Source organism: Mastigoproctus giganteus, chromosome 13, assembly GCF_048544385.1.
Source record: "Mastigoproctus giganteus isolate SK-2022 chromosome 13, ASM4854438v1, whole genome shotgun sequence".
Taxonomy (NCBI): Eukaryota; Metazoa; Arthropoda; class Arachnida; order Uropygi; family Thelyphonidae; genus Mastigoproctus; species Mastigoproctus giganteus.
In genome coordinates, this window is record NC_143587.1 from 152,350,036 (window position 1) to 152,376,293 (window position 26,258).

The 26,258-nt window shown below is 40.0% G+C and overlaps 1 protein-coding gene across 2 annotated transcripts in view; it reads right to left on the reverse strand.

Moving 5' to 3' along the window:
* LOC150076526 (cysteine-rich with EGF-like domain protein 2) overlaps positions 1–18,083 on the reverse strand; it is a 250,244-nt gene extending 232,161 nt beyond the window's left edge. Inside the window, exon 1 of one of the 2 annotated variants that reach the window (XM_090387978.1) lies at positions 17,509–18,083. The gene's annotated coding sequence lies outside the window, so the exon portion shown is untranslated. Of the gene's footprint in view, positions 1–17,264; positions 17,332–17,508 lie in introns of those variants that run through there. The other variant, XM_090387979.1, reaches the window with a different exon arrangement.
* Positions 18,084–26,258: the final 8,175 nt, after the last annotated feature.

The following is a 26,258-nucleotide window of genomic DNA, read 5'->3' on the forward strand; positions in this document are numbered from 1 at the left end:
TATTACAGAAGATTTAGGAGAAGTCTGGTTGGCCTGCATCCCTAAAATCAACTCATGCACACCTTCTCGATGGTAAGCCCTGTTACGTCACTTAGGTGGCAACGAACGTGTAGAGTGGTTCTCTTCAAGACGCCTGGTCAGCGTGAAGAGGAAAAGACCAAACCACCCTCCAGCATATGAAAGCATGACGAAACAAATGGCCCTCAGTAGCTTTCACTCTCCCTCTTACGGCAGCAAGAGAATCAGAGTGGAAGAAGAGGGTGCAAAGAATCTCTGGGTACAACCAGGCTGCCATGCACGGAAACTGAACTTGGCCTGTTACAACGTAAGATCACTCATCGGTGAAGACAGGATATTAGAGCTGGAAAAGGAATTAGAAAATGTGAATTGGAATATCAACAGTTTGGCTGAAACAAGAAGAAGAAATGAATCACTTATAAGTTTATCAAGTGGAAATCTGCTATACACCAATGGAAACAGTGAAAGGAGTGAAGGTGGAGTTGGGTTTCTGGTCCATAAAGATTTTAAAAACAACATTTTGGAATTCAAAAGTACATCACCAAGAGTGTCAAGACTAATACTCGAGATTTCTAAGAGGTACAAGCTAAAGGTTATAATGATTTATGCACCAACGTCGAGCCATGATGATGAAGAGGTTGAAGAAATGTACACCGAAATTGAGAGTCTTCTAGATGAGCAGAAAACCCACTACACTATTATTATGGGGGACTTCAATGCTAAGGTTGGAAAAAGACAAAACAGCGCAGAAAGGGGAACTATAGGAAATTTTGGAATTGGTGAAAGAAATAAAAGAGGTGAAAGACTTGTGGAATTTGCAGAAATCTCAAGGACTGTCAGTAATGAACACTTTTTTCAAGAAAAGGGTGAACAGAAAGTGGACATGGAAGAGTCCAAATGGATTAACTACTAATGAAATCGACTTCATCCTCACTAACAGAAGATATATTGTGAATGATGTTACCATCCTGAATAAGGTAAATGTTGGAAGTGATCACAGAATGGTAAGATGTACACTTGATACATATGTAGGAAAGGAAAAGAAAAAACTGACTTGAGTAAATAATACAAAGGTCTTTGAGATAACAGAGGAGGAGAAAAAGCAGTATGTACTGGAACTTACGAACAAGTTTGAGCTTCTGCAGACTGCTCAGGACCAAAGAATATATCGACAAGGAATATTACAACTTTCTGAAAGTGATAAAGCCCAAGAAACCTATAGGGAAAAAGTAATCCAAAGAAGAAAAAATTAGTCAAGAAACACTTGTCATAATGAACCGAAGACGACAAATGAAAAGCAAGAAAAACACTGACAGGGAGAAAATTGAGTATACTGAATTATGCAAAGCCATTAGAAAGAGACTCAGAGAGGACATAAGAAGATTTAACACAAGAAAAGTAGAACAAGCATTAAGGGAAAACAAAGGATTTAAATCAGCAGCCATTAGCAGTAATACAGAAAGACAAATGATACTGAAACTGAAGAATAGCGATGGTGTACTTATAAACAGCAGAGAAGGCATAATTCAAATAGCAGAAGACTACTATAGAGAATTATACAAGGAGCAGGGGAATGATGCCAGCAGTGGGGAAGATGGATTGCAAAGTAGCAACACATACGACATACCCAATATTCTTCCTGATGAGGTAGAACATGCATTGAAGAAAATGAAGAATCAGAAAGCCCCGGGGGACGATGAAGTTACTGTAGAGTTGTTAAAATTGGGAGGAAGAGACATAACACAAAAACTGGCAAGGCTCTTCACAAAGTGCATTAGAAAAGGTGTGATGCCTAAGTAGTGGAATAATGCAATCATAGTTTTGCTGCATAAGAAAGGAGATAAATCAGAAATTGGAAATTATAGACCAATTAGCTTGTTATCTCAAAGAATTAGAGGAAAATCTTAATCAGTTATGCACAGCTAGTAAGGATTTTGGACTAAAGATGAATATGGCTAAAACAAAAGTGATGATGAACAAGTATGCCACAGAAAGGGAAATAATGATTGAAGGAGCAGTAATTGAAAAGGTGGAGTCATATACTTATCTTGGACAGTTATTAGCTGTAATAATGATAAATGGCTGGAAGTCAAGAGAAGAATAAATTTTGGATGGATAGCATTCAGGAAATATAGTCACATACTGAAGAGCAATATCCCAGTTTGTCTGAAACGTAAAATAATGAACCAATGTATACTCCCCACCATGACTTATGGAAGTGAAACTTGGGCACTCACCAAAAGAATGGAAGAGAAGCTGAGAACTACACAGCGAAGAATGGAACGAATCATATTGGGAATCAGACTGTTAGATAAGAAGAGAAACATGGATTAGGCAACAAACTCAAGTAAAGGACATTCTTATCAAAACTAAAGAACTAAAATGGTCTTGCGCAGGACACATAGCTCGAAGACATGATGACAGATGGACTAAGAAAATAACAGAATGGTATCCAAGAGGAGCTAGAAGAAAACCTGGAAGACAAAGGCGGAGATGGATAGATGAAATTCATGAGTTTGTGGGTTAAATGGATGGCCAGTGCTCAAAACAGAAGGAACTGGAAAGTTGCTGGAGAGGCCTTCATCCTGCAGTGAATTGAAAATGACTGATGATGTTGACCTTCATTACTGTCATTAACCACCATGCCAACCTTTGTATCATCTGCAAACTTAGACATTAAGATTATTATACCTCATTAAAATTATTAATAAATACAGAAACCCTGTGGTACTCCACTAATAACTAGTCCATAAACAGCAGTGCCCACTAATAACCACTCACCCATCAATAGCAGTAATTTTCCCTTAATGATGCTCCAATACATACAGCAGTCGTTTATGAGCAACAGTATTAAAAGTTTATCTGAAATCCAAGTATATGATACAAAATTATTTTTTTTCATCCAGTCCCTTTGTCATTGCATCACAGTATCCAACTGAACTGGTGAGACAAGATCTCCCCTTAACAAACCCTATGCTGTGACTGAAGTATAACTGCTTTCTGTTTAAATGGTCCTGCGTTACTTTTTTAAGCAGTGACTCGATTATTTTTTGTGGAACAGAGATTAAGCTAACAGGTCTGTCATTACTCGGTTATCCTTTGATCCCCTTTGTGAAATGGGGATACTTTTGCACATCTCTCAGAACAAAAAGACCTTGGCTGAATCCAAAGTGTTCTCATAATTATGGTTAAGGGTTTGCTTCTCTCATATACTGCCTTCCTTATTATAATTGGATAGATCTAATCCACCACGGATGCCTTTTTTGTTTTTAACTTCATTTTCTCTTCCATCTTCCTCTCAATTATCACAAAATCATTCAGCTCCCTGTTAAGAGTTTGATAAACTTCTAACATTCCCCCCTCCCTAAAGAATTCCTCGTGTGAATGGAGATGCAAAATACCTATTCAGTCTGTCAGTAACCTGGGCAGGATCATCAACAGTTAAACCATCGACATTAAATAGAAAAATGTGATTCAATCCCTTCCTCTCCTATTAAGTAAAGAATTCTTTCTGCTTTTCTTAGTATTCTTTGACAGAGACTTCTCGTATCTGCCTTGGCTTGCCTAACTTTCTTTGTGCAGACTAGTTTACATCTACCATAGACTTCTGTATCATCTGAGAATTTATTTGCATCCCATGCATTTTTCTTCTGTGCTACATGTTTCAATAGTTCATCTGACATTGTTTTGTACAGTATTTCTTAGTTGCCATGAAAAGCTTAGTAGCTTCTATGATTTTTTCTCTAAATGGTTCCCATTAAGAATTTATTGTTGGTAACATCATTAGTTGGTCCCACTGCATAGAATTTTTGATATCCAAGTATATGATATCAAAATTATTTTTTGCATCCTGTTTCCTTTGTTACTGCATCATAATATTCAATCACATTGGTCAGACAACATTTCTCCTTAACAAATTCATACCATGACTGCAGTATAATTGCATTCTGATCCTTCATTACTTCTTTAACCAATGACTCCATTATTTTTCATGAAACAGATATTAACAGCTCTATAATTACTCATATCACCTTTAATCCCTCTTTGTGATTTGGAGATGGACTTGCAAATCTCCATTCCATTGGAACTTCCTCTAAATCCAAGGATGCTCTCATAATTATGTCTAAGGGTTTGCCTGCCTCCTTTGCTGCCTCCCTTAATATAACTGGATAGATCCCATCCACTGCAGGCACCTTTTTCATAATTAGCTTCAAAAATTTCTTTACCACTTGCCTTTCAGTTATCACAAAATCAATTATTTCCCCATTAGTTTTATTAACTCCTGCCATTCCCTTCCCTAAAGAATTCTTCATGAAGTTGCAAAATTTCTATTCACTTTGCCAGCAAACTAAGCAGGGTCAACAACGGTTTAACTATTAACACAGTGGCCCAATATGATTCAACCCCTTCCTTCTACTTTAAAAATAAGCATATTAATGTTTGTTGCTGTTCTTTGCCAGAGGCTTTTCGTAATCTGGAAAAGAATGCAAAGAAAAGCAGTACAATTCTTTAAGTCTTTCATCCCATTCCTTTTAGTAGGGAGGAAATGAATAACATTGGTAATAATATTCAATCACCTAAATATGTGATTGTAAAACCATCCAGCACATGTGAATGGTATAACTGTTGATCCTGCTCAGGTTGCTGAAAAACTGAATCGGTATTTGCATCTATATTCACAATTACAAAGAATTTTTTTGGGATGGGGATATCAAAACTTTATCGAATTGTAACAGCGAACAAAATGAATTTTTGAGAGGAAAGTGGAACAGAAATTGTTGAAGCTTAAAAGAAATAAAGAAACCCTCAGCCACAATTATGAGGGCATTCTTCATTCAGGGTAGGTCCTTATATACTGGAGATTTGTAAACAGCTACCATCAAAAGGGAATCAATATGAAAATTGAGTAATCACAGACCTGTAAGCTTGACTTCCTGATCAGGAAAAACATTGTACACTGCAGTCATAGCATGGATTTGTTAAGGGGCAATCTTGGCTGACTAATCTAATTGAATACACACACACCATGGGTTTGTTATGGGAAAGTCTTGTCTGACAAATTGGATTGTATACTATGATATGGTTACAAAGGAACTGGATGCAAAAAATAATTTTGATATCATATACTTGGATTTCAGGAAAGCTTCTGACACTGTTGCACATGGGAGATTACGGTACAAATTGGAACAGTATGGTATTAAGGGTAAGTTGCTACAATGGATAAAGTGTGATTGAGTGGGAGAAGACAGAGGGTGGTAATCAATGGATGCTGCTATTCATGGACTAATGTTATTAGTGGAGTCCCACATAGTTTGGTGTTGGGCCCACTATTGTTTTGTATATTTATCAATGATATTGATGAAAGTATATCAGGCTTAATGTCTAAGTTTGCAGATGATACAAAGGTTGGCAGGGTCATTAATGACAGTATGCTACTGCAACAGGATCTAGAAAATTTGGGCAGATGGGCTGAGACGTGGCAACTGAAGTTTAATTTTGACAAATGCGAAGTACTGCATATGGGTAGAAGTAATCCCAGAGAAATGTACCAACTGTGCAGTACTACAGAGCAAATCATGGGATATTGTCAATGATATACAGGAATTTTGCTAGCAGGGAAAAGAAGGTGATTATTCCTTTGTATAAGGCAATGCCTTGAGTACTATGTACAGGTCTGGAAGCATCATTTTAGGAAAGACGTAGAGTTGCTTGAGTGTGTACAGAGAAAGGCAGCAAGATTGTTGAGGGGAACGAAGGGGTCTTCTTACCAAGAAAGGCTTAAGTTGTGCAAACTGCAGCAGCTGGAGACTAGGCACATGCGAGGTAAACTGATTGAGGGGGCTCACATCTGGTGAGTATGGGCTTGACACACCCAGGGTCCTGAGCTGGATATCATCATTCTTCACTTTCTTGGTGATTCCCTACTACTTATGATCTCTCTCTCTCTCTCTCTCTCTCTCTCTCTCTCTCTCTCAGGGTAACTCGGGAACTTTTTTTTTCCCTGGGGCAGCATAAGCCTCAGGCTTCCTTGCACTACATGGCTATTAATAATAAGTCCTTGAATGGGCTGAGCACACTGAATTCTGATGGGATTCTTCTGCTTGCTCAGACTACAAACCTGAGAGGGCATAAATTCAAATTAAGGAAAGACAGTTTTAGAACAGATGTGTGGAAATTTGCCTTTGGCCAGCAGGTGGTTAATTGCTGGAACAAACTTCCATCTGTCGTTGTGGAAGTTGATAGCTTATATAAATTCAAGGAGGAACTAAACAAACTTTTTGAGGGAATGGATGTGTGAAATCAGTGTTTTTTTTTTTTTTTTTGGATGATACTACATAAGCTCATACTCTTGCTTTCTTGCAGCACACGCCTCTATTACTATTATTACTACTACAAAATAGTAAAAAAAGGAACTGGATGCAAAATATAATATGAACATCATAACTTAGATTTCAGAAAAGTTTCTGATACAATTCCACATAAAAGCCTGCTCTACAAGTCACAGCAGAGAGACATTAGGGGCAAGCTATTACGGATAAAGGATGACTGAGTGGAAGAGAGTGTGCATTACACTCAACGGGCATTACTCTTCTTGGAATAATGCTATTACTAGAGTCTCTAGGGTTCACTGCTAGTCCCACTGTTGTTTTCTATAATTTTTAATGATACTGATGAAGACTGAGACTGAGTATCAGGCTGAATGTCTAAGTCTGCATCGTAGTTAATGACAGTTATCAGGGTATTCTACTGAGACATGATCCAGAAAAATTAGGCAGGTAGGCAGGCTCAGGGCCGTGCCGAGCTATTTTAGTACCAGAGGCAAGAATGAAAAACTGTGCCCTGCTGTTAATGACTGCAACGCTGGCAATTATTTAATCATTCTTGTGCAGCCCCTTTCAGCTTTTAACCTGAGGCAAGAGCTTCGTTCACCTCACCCTCAGCATGACTCTTGGGTAGGCTGAGAAGTGGCAAGTGAAGTTTGAAGTTGACAAATTCAAGGCACATTGACGAAATCAAATATATGGGTAACAATGATCCCAGATTAAGGTATCCACTATGGTACCACAATGAAAGTAGCAGAGATCGAAGAATTAATTGGGTAACTGTACAATATATATATATATTTTTTTCCTTGTTAGTTGTTGGCACACCAGCTTCTATGGCCATAATGCACCTCCCAAAGTTTTTGCATTTTACTGTGATCCAAATCGGAGGCGGGAATCAAACCTGCAACCTTTGGGTTGCCAGGCAGGCACTTTACCTACCTGGCTAGCCCAGTCGGCAACTGTACAATAAAGGCATGAAGCTCTATGAGAAGTGTAGACAGGTACGGCAACTCATGGGGTGTTTTCAATGATTTACAGAAATATTTCCAGCAGAAATAAGGAAGTAATTAATCTACTGTATACAGCAATGGTAAGTTCACATCTTCAGTATTGCATATAGGTTTGGAAGCCTCATTTTGAGTAGGATTTCAATCTGTTGCTAAAGGTGCAACAGATTCAAATTTCAATTATTCAAAATTTACTTTACATTATTCAATCTTAACAAGAAAAATAAATCCACTGTATTTGCCTTTATTAAAGTAAAATCCCTTAACCCTTGACAGTAGTTGTATCTTTAAGTTAATCCACATAAATTTATTATGATCACTGCCATTTTGTGGTTCTTTTCTGAAGTTCTTAATGCAGAAAGAGTTAGTGATAATCACATCAAGAGTACTACTTTCTCTAGTTGCATCTCTAATCTGCTGTAGAAAACAGTCAACCAATGTGAGTGATCAACCCACAAGTTCCAATCAATATCTGGAAAGTTAAGGTCCCCATTATAAGACAATCAGATCTACTGACCCACTCTACCTTTCTCTGTAGATATCCGTTGTACTCATCACAGTCATATGGCCAATAGCAGATTCCTATTCTCATTTTTGTTTCCCCAAACTGACTCAATACTGCACTCTCCACCACATCATCTGGGTGCACGTTCTGTGCACTTCTTAACCAAGAGCATTACTCCTCCTCCGGTATGCACCATATTTAAATTCTTTATTGCTTGTGTCTAAGTAGCACCATATTTCCAACATCACTACTACTACTTATATGTAGATATGAGATTGATGCACTTCGTTTGCTCAATTGCTGTGGGCAGACTGAGGCTATTACCTATTCGTACTAGCATTAGCAGAGACATAGGATGCAAGAAAGCAAGCTTACGCAGCATCAGCCAAAAAAAAAAAAAAAAACCCTTTCACTTCACCCCCTCCGTTCGTTCGAAATACCTGTCCAGCTGAGCCTTAAATTTATTTAGGCTATCAACTTCTACAACAAGGGATGTAAGTCTGTTCCACCAACCAACTACCCGCTGGCTAAAGACAAATTTCCGCACGTCTATCCTACATCTGTCTTTCCTCAATTTGAATTTATGCCCTCTCAGGTGATTATTCTGAGCAAGAGGCAGTATCCCATCAGCACTGAGCATGCTCAAACCATTCAAGGCTTTGTACAACCCTATCAGATCACCTCACCGGTGCATGGTCTCCAGACACTGTAATTTGCAAAACTTAAGCCTTTCTTCGTAAGAGCAACCCTTCGTTCCATTCGCTAACCTTATTGCCCTTCTCTGTATTCGTTCCAGCAGCTCGACATCCTTCTTGAAATGAGGCTTCCAAACCTGTATACAGTACTCAAGGTGCAGCCTAACCACTGCATTATACAAGGGAATAATCACTTCCCAATCCATGCTAGAAAAATTCCTGTATATCATTGATAAGACACAATGAGCTACTCTTGCAGCCCGTCTGCACTGCTCAGAGAACTTCATATCTGCCTGCACAATTCCCCCAGGTCCTTTTCATTCTCTACCACTGTCAGTGTAGTACCACAGAGTTGATACGTTGCTCTGGGGTTGCTGTTTCCCATATGTAGCACTTTACATTTGTCAATGTTAAACTTCATTTGCCACCTCTCAGCTCTGCTCAACTTTTCCAGATCCTGTTGCAGCAGCATAGCTTCAGTAGCGTCCTTAACAATGCTGCCAACCTTTGTATCGTCTACAAACTTGGACATTAAGCTTGATATACCATCATCAATATTATTTATAAATACAGAAAACAACAATAGACCCAACACTCAACCCTGAGGGACTCCACTAATAACATTAGTCCACGATGAGCAGTGTCCATTAATTACCACTCTATGTCTTCTGCCACTCAACCATCCCTTTATCCATAGCAGCAATTTGCCTTCAATGCTACACTGCTCCAATTTGTGCAGCAGTCTTCCATGTGCAACAGTATCAAAAGTCTTTCTAAGATCCAAATATATAATATCAAAGTTATTCCCTGCATCCAATTCTTTTGTGACTACATCATAGTATCCAATCAAATTGGTCAGGCAAAACTTTCCCTTAACAAAACCATGCTGTGTCTGAGCTATAACTGAATTCTTGTCAAGATGATCCTGCAGTGCTTCTTTAACCAGTGCTTCCATTAATTTTTCTGGAACAGAAGTTAAACTCACAGGTCTATAATTACTTGTGTCAGCCTTCGATCCTCCTTTGTGAATTGAGGTTACATTTGCACATCTCTAATCTGTGGGTACCTCCCCTGAGTCCAAGGAAGCTCTCATAATTATGGCTAACGGATTGCTTACTTCCTTTGCTGCCTCCTTTAATATAACTGGATAGATCCCATCCACCATAGGTGCCTTTCTTGTATTTATCTTCAACAATTTCTCCTCCACTTTACTCTCAATTATTACAAGATCATCTAGCTCACTGCCAGTGTTTACTCCATCTATGGCATTCCCCTTTCTGAATAACTCCTCATGTGTGAATGTAGAGGCAAAATATTGATTTAGTTTGTTAGCTACCTGAGCAGGATCATGAACAGTTGAACCATCAATATCAAGTGGACCAATCTGATTCATCCCTTTCCTTCTAGAGTTTACATAAGTAAAGAACTCCTTGCTGTTTTTCTTTGCATCCCTTGCCAAAGATTTCTCGTAATCTGCCTTCGCCTGCCTAACCACCTTTGTAACTTGGTTACAGATCAACTTATATCTATCATAGGCTTCTGTGTCACATGTTAATTTATGTGTATCCCATGCATTTCTCTTCTCTGCCAATGTCTCATTAGTTCATCTGACATCTATTTAGGCCTGAACCTTGAACAATATTTCTTAGTTGGTATGTAAAGCCTAGTAGCTTCCAAGATAATTTCTTTGAATGCTTCCCATTTTGAGTTTGCTGTTGGTATCATCAGTTGGTCCCACTGTATAGAATTTAAATACTGTCTCAGACCATCGTAGTTGCCTTTACGAAAGCAATAACCCTTCCCTTTACCTCTGATGGTAGTTACCTCCTTTAGTAAATCCCACTTCATCACACTGTGATCACTGCCACCTAGTGGTTCCTGTATCTGCAGATTCTTAATGCATGAAGAATCACTACTGATAATCAAATCAAGAGTATTGCTCCCTCCAGCTGCTTCCTGAACATGCTGATTTAGAAAACAATCATCCAATAAATCCACAAAAGCCTTGCTACTGTGTGAGTGACCAATCCACAAATTCCAGTCAATATTTGGGAAATTGAAATCCCTCATTATAAGAATCTCTGATTTACTGGCCCACTTTATTTCCCTGTACAGTTTCTTATTATACTCATCAGAGTCATTAGGCCTATAGCACACTCCTACTCTCAATTTTGATCTCCCAGTGCTTTTTTCACACCAAACTGACTCGACACTGCACTGTCCAGCGATGTCGACTGGCTTCACTTCCTTGGATTTTATGTGTTTCTTAACTAATAAGCACATTCCTATCCTGTCTATCCTTTCTGTAGATATCGTACTCCCCAAATTCCAGTTCTGCATTACTTTGGTCCTTGAGGTTGTCACAGACATTCTCTCAGATATGCCAGACAAGCTGTTCTTGCTACGTGGGAGTCTAAAACACTGATGGAACTGATATTCGGGTGACACTTCAGTCAAGTGGACCCAATTTCGGCGAAGTCCGGACGGTCCATGACAGCCAAATCCTCTGCTTGCACCTTCAAGATGGTGAGACTGTTAGTAATCCTGGGTATAACCTTCATGCACAAGTACATGGTGGGTGACCACCCAGGTGTGAACCAACGTAAGCAGGGGTTGAGGTGTGGTGCCCACACCACATGGAGGAACGCCACCCCTCTATGTTACCAGGCAGTACTAGGTGGTAGATGACTCTCATCAACCGTTGAAATACCACCACTTTGCTTATTGGAGGCTTGAAGTGGTGGAACCCATGTTTAGTCTCTAGAGCTGTTCCGGCCAACCCTTCCCTATCTCTTCCATCATGCAGTATGATTGATGATATTTGAGGTTATTATCAATGTCGTGGCGAGATCCAATATTCCTTACATTTCGAGGGTACAGCTCTAAAACGGTGTTCGCAGGCCGGCCGCTAGATAGTACACCGGACCAAACCTATTGGTAACTCTCTAGGAGGCTTCCGGATCAGCTAGTGTATAATCTTGCTACCTCTACTCTGCCAGATAGTGACTGGAGGGAGTCCGAGTAGTGTGTATGCGGGGAGCATTTTCGAGGCCACGTTATGTCAAGGATCTGGGTATATTCTTACCACATGTACGCCATATCCAAAAATTTCATTACTTCATACAGCATGTCCCACCCACTTTTTCTTACTATTGAATACACCATGAATTGTCAAAATAATAGAGCAAGCTTATCTGCGAAAAGATCTAAACCTCCCAAGGACTTCCTAATTCATTTCACAAATATACGTGGTCTCAATTCCAATCTCAACGATGTCCATTTCCACTTGCAGTCTTCCAAACCCCATGTACTTTTTCTGACTGAATCTCAGTTATCAGTTGATTCAACTACTGCTCATCTCAGATGTCCAAATTATTTGCTGTATGATTCCTTTCGCCTCAAAGGTGGTACTTGTGCATATGTCCGTTCTGATATTCCCTGTCAGAGACTTCGCAATTTGGAATCTCCTCTCTTTGATCTTCTCTGGCTTAAAATCTCTCTACCTCATTGTGTAAAATTCATCTGTTGTCTCTACCGTTCTCCCAACTCCACTAATCACTTGGAGCTCTTTGACTTCCTCTCTTTGCAACTTGACTTTCTCCAGTCCAGCTTTCCTAACAGTGAGGTAATTTTCCTTGGTGATTTTAACGTTCACAACTCCAGCTGGCTTCCGTTTTCTAGTCACACCGACCCAGCAGGTCGAGATGCTGAGGCTTTTGCAAATACTAATTATGTTGCACAGATTTTTCATTTACCTACACGAATACCGGACAATCGTAATCATACAGCCAATACGCTTGATCTTTTTCTCACAAACAACCCTTCTAAGTACACGGTCGAAGTGAGTGGTCCTTTGGCACCTCAGATCACAACTTGGTGATTGTCTCTTCTCCAATGGAACCTTTCTATTATGGCTATTCCCAACCTCGTATTGTTTGGCATTACAAGAATGCAAAATGGGAAGACCTGTGAGACTTCTTTTCTTCTTTTCCTTGGTCTGATTACTGTTTCAAAACTTCTGATGTTAACGTTTGCTCAGATCGTGTCAGTGAAATTATTCTTGCAGGAATGGAATCCTTTATCCCACACTCCACTTTAAAATCTCGTCCTTTATCTAAACCTTGGTTTTCCAATAAATGTGCTAAGGCTGTCCAAGAGAAGAATGTTGCATATCGTAATTGGCTTGTTTCTAATTCTTCAGTTTCATTTTCTGCCTACACCAAAGCTCGCAACAATTGTAAAGCAGTTATTAATCAGTCCAAACTAGAGTTTGAACTGGCTAAGAGTAGAAAACTTGCTTCTTGCCCTAATGGTAGCCGAGCATTCTGGTCTCTTGCCAAAGCTATTGGCCGCAACTTTTGCCCATCTCTGCTCCCACATCTGTCCAAACCAGATGGTTCTGTTGTCACTTCAACCAAGGATAAAGCTGACCTACTAGCATCCCATTTTTCTTCGAGCTCATGTATTAATGATCTTGGTAAAACACCTCCCGCCATTCCTAACACGTTCCATTCAATGCCTCCTGTGGTCTTCCGTCAAAAGGATATCAGAATGATTTTGATGAATCTTGATGCTAAGAAAGCTCCAGGTCCTGATGGTATTTCTCCACTTGTTCTCAAAACCTGTGCTCCTGAACTTACTCCTATTCTTTGCCGCCTTTTTTCACTTTCTTATTCCAAAGGTGTTTTTCCTTCTGCTTGGAAATTTGCTCATATCCAGCCAGTTCCTAAAAAGGGTGACAAATCCCTCCCATCCAATTATCGTCCCATTGCAATTACCTCTACTCTTTCTAAAGTAATGGAGAAATCAATTAACTGCCAACTCTTAAACTACCTAGAAACCTTCCGTCTGATCAACGATCGCCAGTATGGATTCCGTCAGTGTCGATCCACTGGTGATATTCTGGCTTATGTTACCCATTTATGGACTAATTCAATGGAAAGGTTTGGTGAAACACAAGTAGTTGCTCTTGACATCTCAAAGGCTTTTGATCGTGTTTGGCATAAAGATCTTCTAAACAAGCTTCCATCTTATGGTTTGCCAACTGTTTTTAGTAATTGGTTATCCAGTTTTCTCTCTGATCGCTCATTGAGGGTGATGGTAGATGGCTCTCTGTCTTCTAACTTCTCCACTAATGCCGGTGTCCCCCAAGGTTCAGTTCTTTCCCCCACTCTTTTCCTCTTGAATATCAATGACCTTCTTCCATTGACTGGAAATCCTATCCATAGTTTTGCCGATGATAGCACATTGCATTCAACTTTCCATTTTGAGAAACCTTGTCCAGCTCAATCAGCTTCAAGTTCTCGAAAATCTGCTGCCAATTCCTTAAATGCCGATCTTCAGGTAATTCTCCAGTGGGGCAAAGACAACTTAGTTGATTTCAACCCTTCTAAAACTCAATCTTGTCTTATATCTCGCAAAAAGGATTCTTCTGCTCCTATGCTTATCTTTAGTGACACTCCGATTTCTAGGCAAAATGATATATCTCTTTTGGGGATTACCCTGACTTCTAATCTCTCTTGGCACAAGCACATTACAAATATTGCTTCCTCTGCATCTAAAAAACTTGGTTTTCTCTTTCGCTCTCGGCGTTACTTTTCTTCCAAACAGCTGCTCACTCTGTATAAATCGCAAATCCGCCCTGCCATGGAATATTGTTCCCACATCTGGGGTGGTGCCCCCAAAACCTCTCTCAGGCTTCTTGATTCCATTCAGAAGAGGGCAGTTAGGTTAATTAATGATTCATCTCTAACAGAGTCTCTCCACTCGCTTTCTCATAGACGCACTGGTTCTGCTGCATGCCTCTTCTACAGATACTTCCATGGGCACTGTTCTTCTGAATTGGCTTCTATAATTCCTGCTCTCTCTTTCAAAACAGTCCGAACACGTGCCGCCACCAGCCAACATCCATTTACTGTCCAGCTTCAAACCCACAGAACCAACTTTTCATCTTCCTCATTTATTCATTCAACTGCCGTTTTCTGGAACAACCTTCCTTCATACGTATTTCCTGAAAATTACAATCTACAGAAGTTCAAGTACAATATCAACAAATATCTTCTTTCGTCTTCTCAACCTCTAACCCAAGCACGGTACTAAGTACTATAGGTTCTAATACCTCTCATGTTTGGGGTTCTCATAAAAAAAAAAAAAAAAAACGTATATCTGTGTGACACCACGTCTCTGATATCCCAACAATATCCGGCTTTGATGCTTTGAGCAATACCTCAAATTCATCAAATTTATTTACCAAACTCCTAGCATCGGTGTACACACAAGTATACATGCACCTGTTCTTTTTCTTAGCTACCCTAACACAACCCGTGTGTTTACTTGTATCCCAATGACTCCCAGCAGTCTCTGAAATATCCTGCATCTTATTTTCCAAGCTGCTGCTCATTCCAATTGAAGCAGTGCAAGAATCACTTTCACCTCTGCCAGTGGCTACTGTTAATCTATTAGTCCTTGTATCCCCCCAATCTAGCAGTTTTCCGACCCACCTAACACTGCCTCGATAGCATCAGTAAACATTCTTGCACCCTTTCTATTTAAGTGTATCCCATCCCTGTAGAAGCAGTCTCTCCTGTTAACAAGTACAGACCAGGCTGAAAAAAAGTCTACCCCTTGAGTCTTGTACAATCTTTCCAGTGCCGAATTGATCGACAGGGCTCTCATCATATACTCCCTCCTATCGTGTCTGGGCAGAATTGCAAACACTTTCACTATTCTTACTGTTACTTATAATTATTCTAAATATAGGACAGACTTTAGTTAAAATACTGACATGGTTGTTAATGTATCAGGCCCTCTATATTCTCTGACATCCTTTACAAATCAAGTCAATCAAAGGTATACTGAAAGGTTGGAATGAGCAACAGCATGGAAAGCAAGTTATTGGGGATTTCCAGGTCTGCTGGGAGTCATAGTGGAACATGTGTTAGAGTAACTAAAATTAGGAACAGGTGCATGTATACTTGCATGTACACCAATGCTTGAAGTATAGTTAATAAATTTGAAGACTTTGAAGTGCTGGTCAAGACATTAAAGACAGATATTTTTGGGATATCAGAGACATGGTGTCACACAGATAAAAGCAGTGCAGAACTGGAATTTGGGGAGTACAATTTTATTTTATTATTATTCTATTATCATTAGCCATATGGTGCAAGGAAGCCTGAGGCTTTTGCTGCACCAGCCAAAAAAAAAATAATAATAATTCTAATTTACCCTAAGAGAGGGAGAGAAGTAGAAGGAAATCACCAAGGAAGAGAAGAATGATGATATCCAGCTCAGGACCCTGGGTGTGCCAAGCCCATACTCACCAGATGAGAGCCCGCGGGGTTAAATGTGTACATAATGGATAGACCTTGTTAATGTATCAGGATACATCACGTTAATGTATCAGGCCCACTATATTCTCTGACATCCTTGACAAATCAGTCAAGGAAAGATATATTGAAAGGTTGGAATGAGCAGCAGAATGGAAAGAAAGTTACTCAGGATTTCCAGGACTGCTGGGAGTCATGGTGGAACAAGTAAATACATGGGCTGTGTTAGGGTAACTAAGAGTAGGAACAGGTGCAGGGAGGTGTTTATGAATAAAAATAAATAAATTTTCTGTTTATACTCCGGGTTGACCAAATGGTCAGAGGAGTTCACAAGATAGACAGAATACAAGAAACAGCACCATATTTAGCAGTCACAGGCCTGAACCTAGGTCACTCAAGGCACGTATACTTATGCACCCATGCGCTTAACCACTCGGGTACAGTGGCCCTGTTATGCAAAGCAATGGTCGGGCAAAACCTTGAATACTATGTACAGTTTTGGAGGCCTCATTTTAGGAAAGAGATAGAGTTGCTAGAACAAGTACAAACAAGGGCAACAAGATTGGTGAGGGGTACAAAGGGGTGCTCTTACCAAGATAGGCTTAAGTTCTGCAAATTGCAGCACCTGGAGAATAGGCACATGTGAGGTGATCTGATTGAGGTGTATAAGTCCTTGAACAGGTTGAGCAAGCTCGACGCTGATTCTTCCTCTTGCTCAGATTAAGAACCTGAGGGGGCCATAGATTCAAACTGAGGAAAAACAGTTGTAGAATAGCTGTGCAGAAATTTGCCTTTAGCCAGCAGCCAGTTGGCTGCAGGAACAGACTTCCATCTCTTGTTATGGAAGTTGATAGCTTAAATAAATTTAAGGCTAAGCTGGACAAACATTTGGAGTGAATAGATGGGTGAAATCGGAAGGGTTTTTTTGGCTGATGCTGCATAAGCTTGCTTTCTTGCATCGTATGCCTCAACTAATGCTAAGTTCCCACTACTAATCGGTTGTGTCATCTATAACAAATTATGTATCATTATTATTAATGAATATTACTGTGCCTTGAGTACAAAACATGACAATGCTGCATTTTAAACATATCGAAAAACTGTTTAACATAATGATATCAATGCAGTTGAAAATACGAAGACTTGCTTCAGTTGAAGCTGGTAAAATATGGAGTCTGAAGCAGTGAGTCAAAACAAAATCCTTGCCTTAAAATTCTTTAAGCTATCAACAAATGAGAAGAATGGAACTCAAAGAGTTCCATTTTTCTCATTTGTTGATGACTCTATGAGATGAATGGAACTCAAAGAGTTCCATTCATCTCATAGAGTCATCACAAATAACCATTATCCAATATTTAACCAATGTTGTTTGATAGCAAACTTACCGAAAAATAAAACTATTCTTTCATTATAAAATCTTTATTGAGTATTTCATTATTTCCTGTTTCAAATTACAGTCTTCCATACTATAATATTGTTTTTACTTTAATAATAACTATTCTTTCATCACTAAAAATTTTTACTGAACTGTGAGCACTCTTCTATACTAGTGCTATTTTTATTTTATATATATATATATATATAAGATACTAGCAAAAACAGAAGTCAGTGGTTGAACTCTTGTGTTACCTCTGATTTTTAACATAATACCATGTTATGCCTGCAATTCCCAACCGCAGAGACTGCATTACTTAGGGTTTAAATGTAAATAAACTGTCAAGACATGCCACCATTCCTAAAAGTAAGCTATCATAGGGCATTTCATGTTAAAGAGGCGACCAAAGCCTGCCTGACAGTTGTCAACATCCAACAAAATAACATGCGGATGCCTTACTAATGTGTCTATAAAATAAATTGGATTTTTAACTTATGCAGCTTAAACCTTTCCTTTAAAAACAATCACTATTATAGAGCCGGGTATAAGTCAGATACCATCAAACAATAAGGCTCCATACACGCAACTCCACAGCGAGTAATAACATACATACTACTCTCTGCGCACCTCTGTTGCGTATTGTCAAAAGTCCTCTGCGCATGCATATCGGTTCACACATTCTCATGGAACCGCTGTAATCACAGTGTATCTTACTACTCTCTGGCTGTAATAAGTTCGTTAGAAACTAACATGATAGAGAAACTTTCAGAGTTTGTAGTTACAGCATGGTGATAGCTGCAATATTAGTAACCTTGATATGGTGGCTGCCATATCAGTAACTCTTTCTGTGAGATTAATTGCGATTCCGCTAAACTTTCAAATACGACGGTAGTCTATTTAAAAAGACGGTAGTGTTTTTATAAAAGTCTATTTATATATATTTTTTATAAAAAGTCTATTTAAATAAAAAAATATCTACTGTAATTAATGTTATTATGTACGAATTATATATACAGGGTGTTTCAAAAATGATGGTTAATAATTTAAAGGTGAAAAGTACAAACTAAAATAAGCAAAAAAGGTCCCAGTGAACAACGGGCAGCAAATTAACCGTTTTCGAGATAATGCACAATTTTCTGATAAGATCTGCCACTGACTATGGGAGCACTCGGGGAGGGTAGTCTGTATTATTGAGACCATTTACGAGCTGGATATGGTAGGGATACAGTAATTGGTGATGTAAAATTCGCCACACACTGCTATGGTTCAGTACACGCTCTTCCAGAGCAACCCTACTTGTCGAAATTCCTGGATTTTGTTCTATTCGTTCTGTCAGCGTGGGTAGCACAGTGGTATCGTCACCGTCCACCCCACACCGCGTGGAAAAGGTCCGGGTTCGAATCCCGTCGATGACGCGAGGAACTTTAGTGGGCTTTTTTTTGCTCTGTCGCTCCAGGAATATGGTATCCGAGAGCAAAAATAGCAGTAAACAGAAAGAAGCTCGAAACTATTCAAAGATTTATCCTCCTCACCATTACCAGGGCCTGCCGTACTGTCAGCACCCATGTCCTTCAGGTGCTGACAGGCGCCCTTCCTTTAGACCTGGAGGTCATACATTGCGGGGCTCCTCTACCAACTATCAAAAGGCACATTAGTGACGTTCATGGACCACACCCCCAATCTTCGGTCTCCCTCCCCTCTCTACCTTCATCATAGCGAAAGCCCCACACGTCAAAAACTTAATATGATAAAATTACCTTAGGCCCAAAACTCGGCCTAGCAAACCAAAGCGACATTACCCCAGCGCAGATTTTTTATTTACTTATATATATATATATATATATATATTTTTTTTTTTTTTTTTTATTTGTTTTTTATTATTATTATTTTTTTATTTTTTTTTTATTTATTTATTTTTTTTTTAAGGTCCTAGCCGCCGAAATCCCAGGAAATTAAGCGGCAGGACCTGCCAGAGTGAATCTACAGCTACTGGGTTCCTGGTCTGCCTCCACGGGGCGTGAGTGGGACAACGTTGGGCCTCAATAGGGGTCCAACGGCTAAATGACCAGATGAACAACGGTACAGAACACAACACATGAACAATTCCCACACCCTTTTAAATCTCTGGCATTTCCCAGTGAACTGGTTCACCACAATGAAAGCAACGCGGAGATGGGGGGAAACCCCTGGTGCCATAAGACAACAACACACACTTACACTTACTTACCATTGATCCCACTAATAATTTGATTGAAAAGAAGCACCTTAGCCTCCATTTACAGCAGATATGGCAAGATCGATGGGCTAACTCTACTAAAGAAGATATCACTAGGAAATTTATTCCACATATCAACAAGCTATATCCCAAGTCTCCTTCATGGTTCTCTCCCGGCCTGTACACAACTTTCATGCTAACAGGTCACGGATCCATCAGAGCCAAACTCTCAAGTCTTGGAATTATTGATGATCCCCTCTGCCATTGTGGAGAGCTGGAGATTTGGTTTCACCTAATGTATGACTGCCCTTTGCAAGAGGACCTTCGCTGCATTCTGATTACCAGAATTAACTTCAATCCAAAACTCCAGGAACATTACTTGTTGGACAGCGACAGAGAGTACAAGGCCTTTTCACAATACTGTCAGGAGCTCTTCACAAGAAGAAGATCCCGCTGGAACGAAAGTTCACCTGATTAACTCGTCTTCCCAAATTCAAGCTGGACTGTCAACGACTACCATCGTTAATGGGACGGGACCTCTGTTACATGAATGACAACACTGTTTTGGACCTTCCTCATTTAGACTCTTTACAAACTGTGATATTAGGCAGCTCTGCTGAATCAATTTCAAGCTGGACTGTCAATGACTACCATCGCTATAGGGACGGGACCTCTGTTCCATGAATGACAACACTGTTTTGGACCTTCCTGATTTAGACTCTTTACAAATTGTGATATTATGCAGCTCTGGTGACCCAGTGATCAAAGGGACAAAAGCTCTGAAACCGCCCCCAAGTCAGACTGCAGTGAACATACATCTCTAATTTTGACTTAACAAAAGGGACAAAAGGGCAGTCTAGTGATAACCACACACTTGACGACCAGACCTGAAAGCTTCGAACTCGTAGTGACAATATATTTATCAATGATATTGATATATTTATCAATGATATTGATGAAGGTATATCAGGCTAGGTGATACATATTTTCATATGATACAAAGGTTGGGAGGGTTGTTAATGACAGTAATGGCAGCATGCTACTGCAACAGGATCTAGAAAATTTGGCAGATGGGCTGAAAGGTGGCAACTAAAGTTTAAAATTGACAAATGCAAAGTACTGCATATGGGTAGAATATGAAAAAGACCTGGGAGAAATTCTGCAGTCAGATATGAAGTTTTCTGAGCAAAGCAACCAGGCTGCCTGGTCAGGTCATGGGTTTTTGTCAATGATACACAGGAATTTTTCTATCAAGGAAAAGGAGGTGATTGTCCGTCTGCATAAGACGATGGTCAGGCCACGCCTTGGGTACTGCACACAGGTCTGGAGGCCTCATTATAAGAAGGATATAGATTTGCTTGAGCGCGTACACAGAAGGGCAACAAGATTGGCGAGAGGAATGAAGGGACCTTCTTACCAAGAGAGGCTTAAGTTCTGCAAATTGCAGCGGCTGGAGACTACGCACCAGCGACGTGATCTGAGTGAGTTGTATAAGGCCTTCAATACGTTGAGCACGCTGAATTCTGATGAGATTCTTCCACTTGTTCAGATTACAAACCTAAGCGGGCATAAATTCAAATTGAGGAAAGATAGATATAGATGTGCGGAAATTTGCCTTATAGCCTGCGGGTGGTTAATTGCTGGAACAAAGTTTCATCTGTCGTTGTGGAAGTTGATAGGTTAAATAAATTTAAGGAGGAACTGGACAAACATTTAGAGAGAATTGTTTTGTAAGTTTTTATTTTTTTATTTTTTAGCTGATGCTGCATAAGCTCATACACTTGCTTTCTTGCGTCACATGCCACTACTACTACTACTACTACACTTCGTGGCTCTAACCTCTTTCCATGTTGACTATTAGTAGTAGTAGTAGTAGTAGTAGCGGCATGTGATGCAAGAATTCAAGTGTATGAGCTTATGCAGCATCAGTCAAAAAAAACCCCACCATTCCCTCCAAATGCCTGTCCAGTTCCTCTTTAAATTTATTTAACCTATTAACTTCCACAACGACAGACGGAAGTTTGTTCGAACAATTAACCACCCGCTGGCTAAAGGCAAATTTCCGCACATCTAATCTACATCTGTCTTTTCTTAATTTGAATTTATGCCCCCTTAGGTTCGTAATCTGAACAAGTGGAAGGATCCCATCAGAATTCAGCATGCTCAACCCATTCAAGGCTTTATACACCTCGATCAGATCACCTCGCAGGTGCCTAGTCTCCAGCCGCTGCAGTTTGAGAAAATTACGCCTCTCTTGATAAGAGGATCCTTCCATTTCCCTCACCAATTTTGTTTCACTTCTCTGTACACGCTCCAGCAAATCTACATCCTTCCTAAAATGAGGCCTCCAGACCTGTATACAGTACTCGTTAACTGTACTTGTTAACAGGAGAGATTGCTTCTACAGGGATGGGATACACTTAAATAGAAAGGGTGCAAGAATATTTGCTGATGCTATCGAGGCTGTGTTAGGTGGGTCGGAAAACTGCTAGCTTGGGGGGAGACAAAGACCAATAGATTGACAGTAGCCACTGGCAGAGGTGAAAGAGATTCTTGCACTTCTTCTATTAGAATGAGCAGAAGCCTGAAAAACAAGATGCATGGTATTTCAGAGACTGCTGGGAGCCACTGCGGTACAAGTAAACACATGGGTTGTGTTAGGGTAGCTAAGAATAGAAACAGGTGCAGGAATACTTGCGTGTACACCAATGCTAGGAGTTTAGTAAATAAATTTGATGAATTTGAGGTATTGCTCAAAACATCAAAGGCAGATATTGTTGGGATATCAGAGACGTGGTGTCACACAGATATAAGGGATGCAGAACTGCAATTTGGGGAGTACAACGTCTACAGAAAGGATAGACAGGATAGGAAGGGGGGAGGGGTTATGCTATTAGTTAAGAAACACATAAAAACCAAGGAAGTGAAGCCAGTCGACATCGCTGGACAGTGCAGTGTTGAGTCAGTTTGTTGTGACATAAGCATTGGAAGATCAAAATTGAGAGTAGGAGTGTGCTATAGGCCTAATGACTCTGATGAGTATAATAAGGAACTGTACAGGGAAATAGAGTGGGCCAGTAAATCAGAGAGTCTTATAATGGGAGATTTTAATTTCCCAGATATTGACTGGAATTTGGGGGCTGGTTACTCACACACTAGCAGGGCTTTTGTGGATTTATTGGATGATTGTTTTCTACATCAGCATGTTCGGGAGGCAACTAGAGGGAGTAATACTCTTGATTTGATTATCAGTAGTGATTCTTCATGCATTAAGAATCTGCAGATAAATGAACCACTAGGTGGCAGTGATCACAGTGTGCTGAAGTGGGATTTACTGAAAGAGGTAACTACCATTAGGGGTAAAGGGAAGGGTTATTGCTTCCGTAAAGGCAACTACGATGGACTGAGACAGTATTTAAATTCTATACAGTGGGACCAACTAATGATGTACCAACAGCAAATTCAAAATGGGAACCATTCAAAGAACTTATCTTGGAAGCTAAAACAAAAAAAAAAAAAATTCTGTTTATACTCCGACACGACAACCAAGTCAGTAGAGTTTACAATAAATCATCAATACAAATATTTATCGTATTTAATAGTCACGGGCTTGAACCCCGGTCCACTCAAGGAACGCGTGCTATGCACTCTCGCTCCTGACCACTGGGCTACGTCAGGCTACTAGGCTTTACATACCCACTAAAAAATATTGTTCAAGGTTTAGGCCAAAATGGATGTCAGATGAACTAATGAGGCATATGGCAGAGAAGAAAAATGCATGGTATACTTACAAATTAACACATGACACAGAAGCCTATGATAGATACAAGTTGATATGCAACCAAGTTACAAAGGAGGTTAGGCAGGCGAAGGCAGATTACGAGAAATCCTTGGCAAGGGATGCAAAGAAAAACAGCAAAGAGTTCTTTACTTATGTAAACTCTAGAAGGAAGGGGATGAATCAGATTGGTCCACTTGATATTGATGGGTCAACTGTTGATGATCCTGCTCAGGTAGCTAACAAACTAAATGAATATTTTGCATCGACATTCACACATGAGGAGTTATTCAGCAAGGGGAATGCCAGAGGGGTATTCAACTCTAGCAGTAAGCTACAGAATCTTGAAATAACTGGGAGTAAAGTGGAGGAGAAACTGTTGAAGATAAACACAAGAAAGGCACCCGGGGTGGATGGATCTATCCAGTTATATTAAAGGAGGCAGAAAAGGAAGTAAGCAAACCCTTAGCCATAGTTATGAGAGCTTCCTTGGACTCAGGGGAGGTACCCATAGACTGGAAATGTGCAAATGTGACCCCAATTCACAAAGGAGGATCAAAGGCTGAAACAAGTAATTATAGACCTGTCAGCTTAACTTCTGTTCCAGGAAAATTAATGGAGGCACTGGTTAAAGAAGCACTGCAGGATCATTTAGACAAGACTTCAGTTATAGCTCAGACACAGCATGGTTTTGTTAAGGGGAAGTCTTGCCTGACCAACTTGATTGGATACTATGATGCAGTCACAAAAGAGCTGGATGCAAGGAATAACTTTGATATTATATACTTGGATCTTAGAAAGGCTTTTGATACTGTTGCACATGGAAGACTGCTACACAAATTGGAGCAGTGTGACATTGGAGGCAAATTGCTGCTATGGATAAAGGGGTGGTTGAGGGGGAGAAGACAGAGAGTGGTAATCAATGGACACTGCTCATCGTGGACTGATGTTATTAGTGGAGCCCCTCAGGGCTCAGTGTTGGGTCCATTGTTGTTTTCTGTATTTATAAATGATATTTATGATGGTATATCAAGCTTAATGTCCAAGTTTGCAGATGATACAAAGGTTGGCAGGGTTGTCAAGGACACTACTGACACTATGCTGCTGCAACAGGATCTGGAAAGGTTGAGCAGATGGGCTGAGAGGTGGCAAATGAAGTTTAACATTGACAAATGTAAAGTACTACACATGGGAAACAGCAACCCCAGAGCAACGTATCAACTCTGTGGTACTACACTGACAGTGGTAGAGAATGAAAGGGACTTGGGGGTGGTTGTGCAGGCAGATATGAAGTTCTCTGAGCAGTGCAGACGGGCTGCAAGAGTAGCTCATGGAGTATTGTCAATGATATACAGGAATTTTTCCAGCAGGGATAAGGAGGTGATTGTTCCATTGTATAAGGCCATGGTCAGGCCACACCTAGAGTACTGTATACAGGTCTGGAGGCCTCATTTCAAGAAGGATGTAGAGCTGCTGGAACGAGTACAGAGAAGGGCAACAAGATTAGTGAATGGAACAAAGGGGTGCTCTTACGAAGAAAGGCTTAAGTTTTGCAAATTACAGTGTCTGGAGACTATGCACCAGCGAGGTGATCTGATAGAGGTGTATAAAGCCTTGAATGGTTTAAGCATGCTCAATGCTGATGGGATTCTTCCTCTAGCTCAGAAAAATCACCTGAGAGGGCATAAATTCAAATTGAGGAAAGACAGATGTAGGATAGACGTGCGGAAATTTGCCTTTAGCCAGCGGGTAGTTGGTTGGTGGAACAGACTTACATCCCTTGTGGTGGAGGTTGATAGCCTAAATAAGTTTAAGGCTCAGCTGGACAGGTATTTTGAACGAACAGAGGGGTGAAGTGGAAGTGGGTTTTTTTTTTTTTTTTTTTTTTTGGCTGATGCTGCATAAGCTTGCTTTCTTGCATCAAATGCCTCTACTAATGCTAATGCTAATGCTAATACTCAAGGCGCGGCCTGACCATTGCCTTATACAGAGGGACAATCACTTCCTGCTGCCTGCTAGCAAAATTCCAATATATCATTGACAAAACCTCATGACCTGCACTGGCAGCCTGTCTTCATTGCTCAGAAAACTTCATATCTGACTGCACAATTACTCTAAGGTATTTTTCATTTTCAACCACCTTAAGTGTAATACCCAAAGATCCCAACTTTTAACCTTTTTATGTGTGAATTCCCCCAAGCTAGCAGTTTTCCGACCCACCTAACACTGCCTCGATAGCATCAGCAAATATTCTTGTACCCTTTCTATTTAAGTGTATCCCATCCCTGTAAAAGCAGTCTCTCCTGTTAATCTATATTCTTTGTATATAGACAAGTACTAGTATGCCTGCTACAACTCAGAGCATTGAGAAAGGAGAAAGGGCTACTTTTAACCTTTTATTCTGTGAATTCCCCCCAAGCTAGCAGTTTTCCGAACCACGTAATACTGCCTCGACAGCATCAGCAAATATTCTTGTACCCTTTCTATTTAAGTGTGTCCCATCCCTGTAAAAGCAGTGTCTCCAGATGACTTTCATCAACCGGTGAAATACCACTACTTTGCTTATTGGAGGCTGGAAGTGGTGAAAGCCATGTTTAGTCTGTAGAGCAAAGTTTCTGGCATTCCCCCCCCCCATACTTCTCCTTCAACTCATGCACGGTACTAAGTACTATAGGTTTTGATACCTTTCGTGTTTTTGGTTTTCATAATATAAAAAAAAAAAGTACTAGTATGCCTGCTACAACTCAGAGCATTGAGAAAGGAGAAAGGGCTACTTTTAAGAAAGGGGAAAGGGAGAGAATGAGCATAACCTAACCTAAACAAACAAGTCAATGGTGGATCCCAACTAGAAATGTGCAATATCTTGAAAACGATTCACTTAAGGACCCATGTTTACAAGTCCTTTTTTGCATATTGTAATCTATACAGTTCACCTTTAAATTATTGACCATCACTTTTGAAACACTCTGTGTACGGATCATAGTCACTGCGTTTAGATAAATTGTGTAATG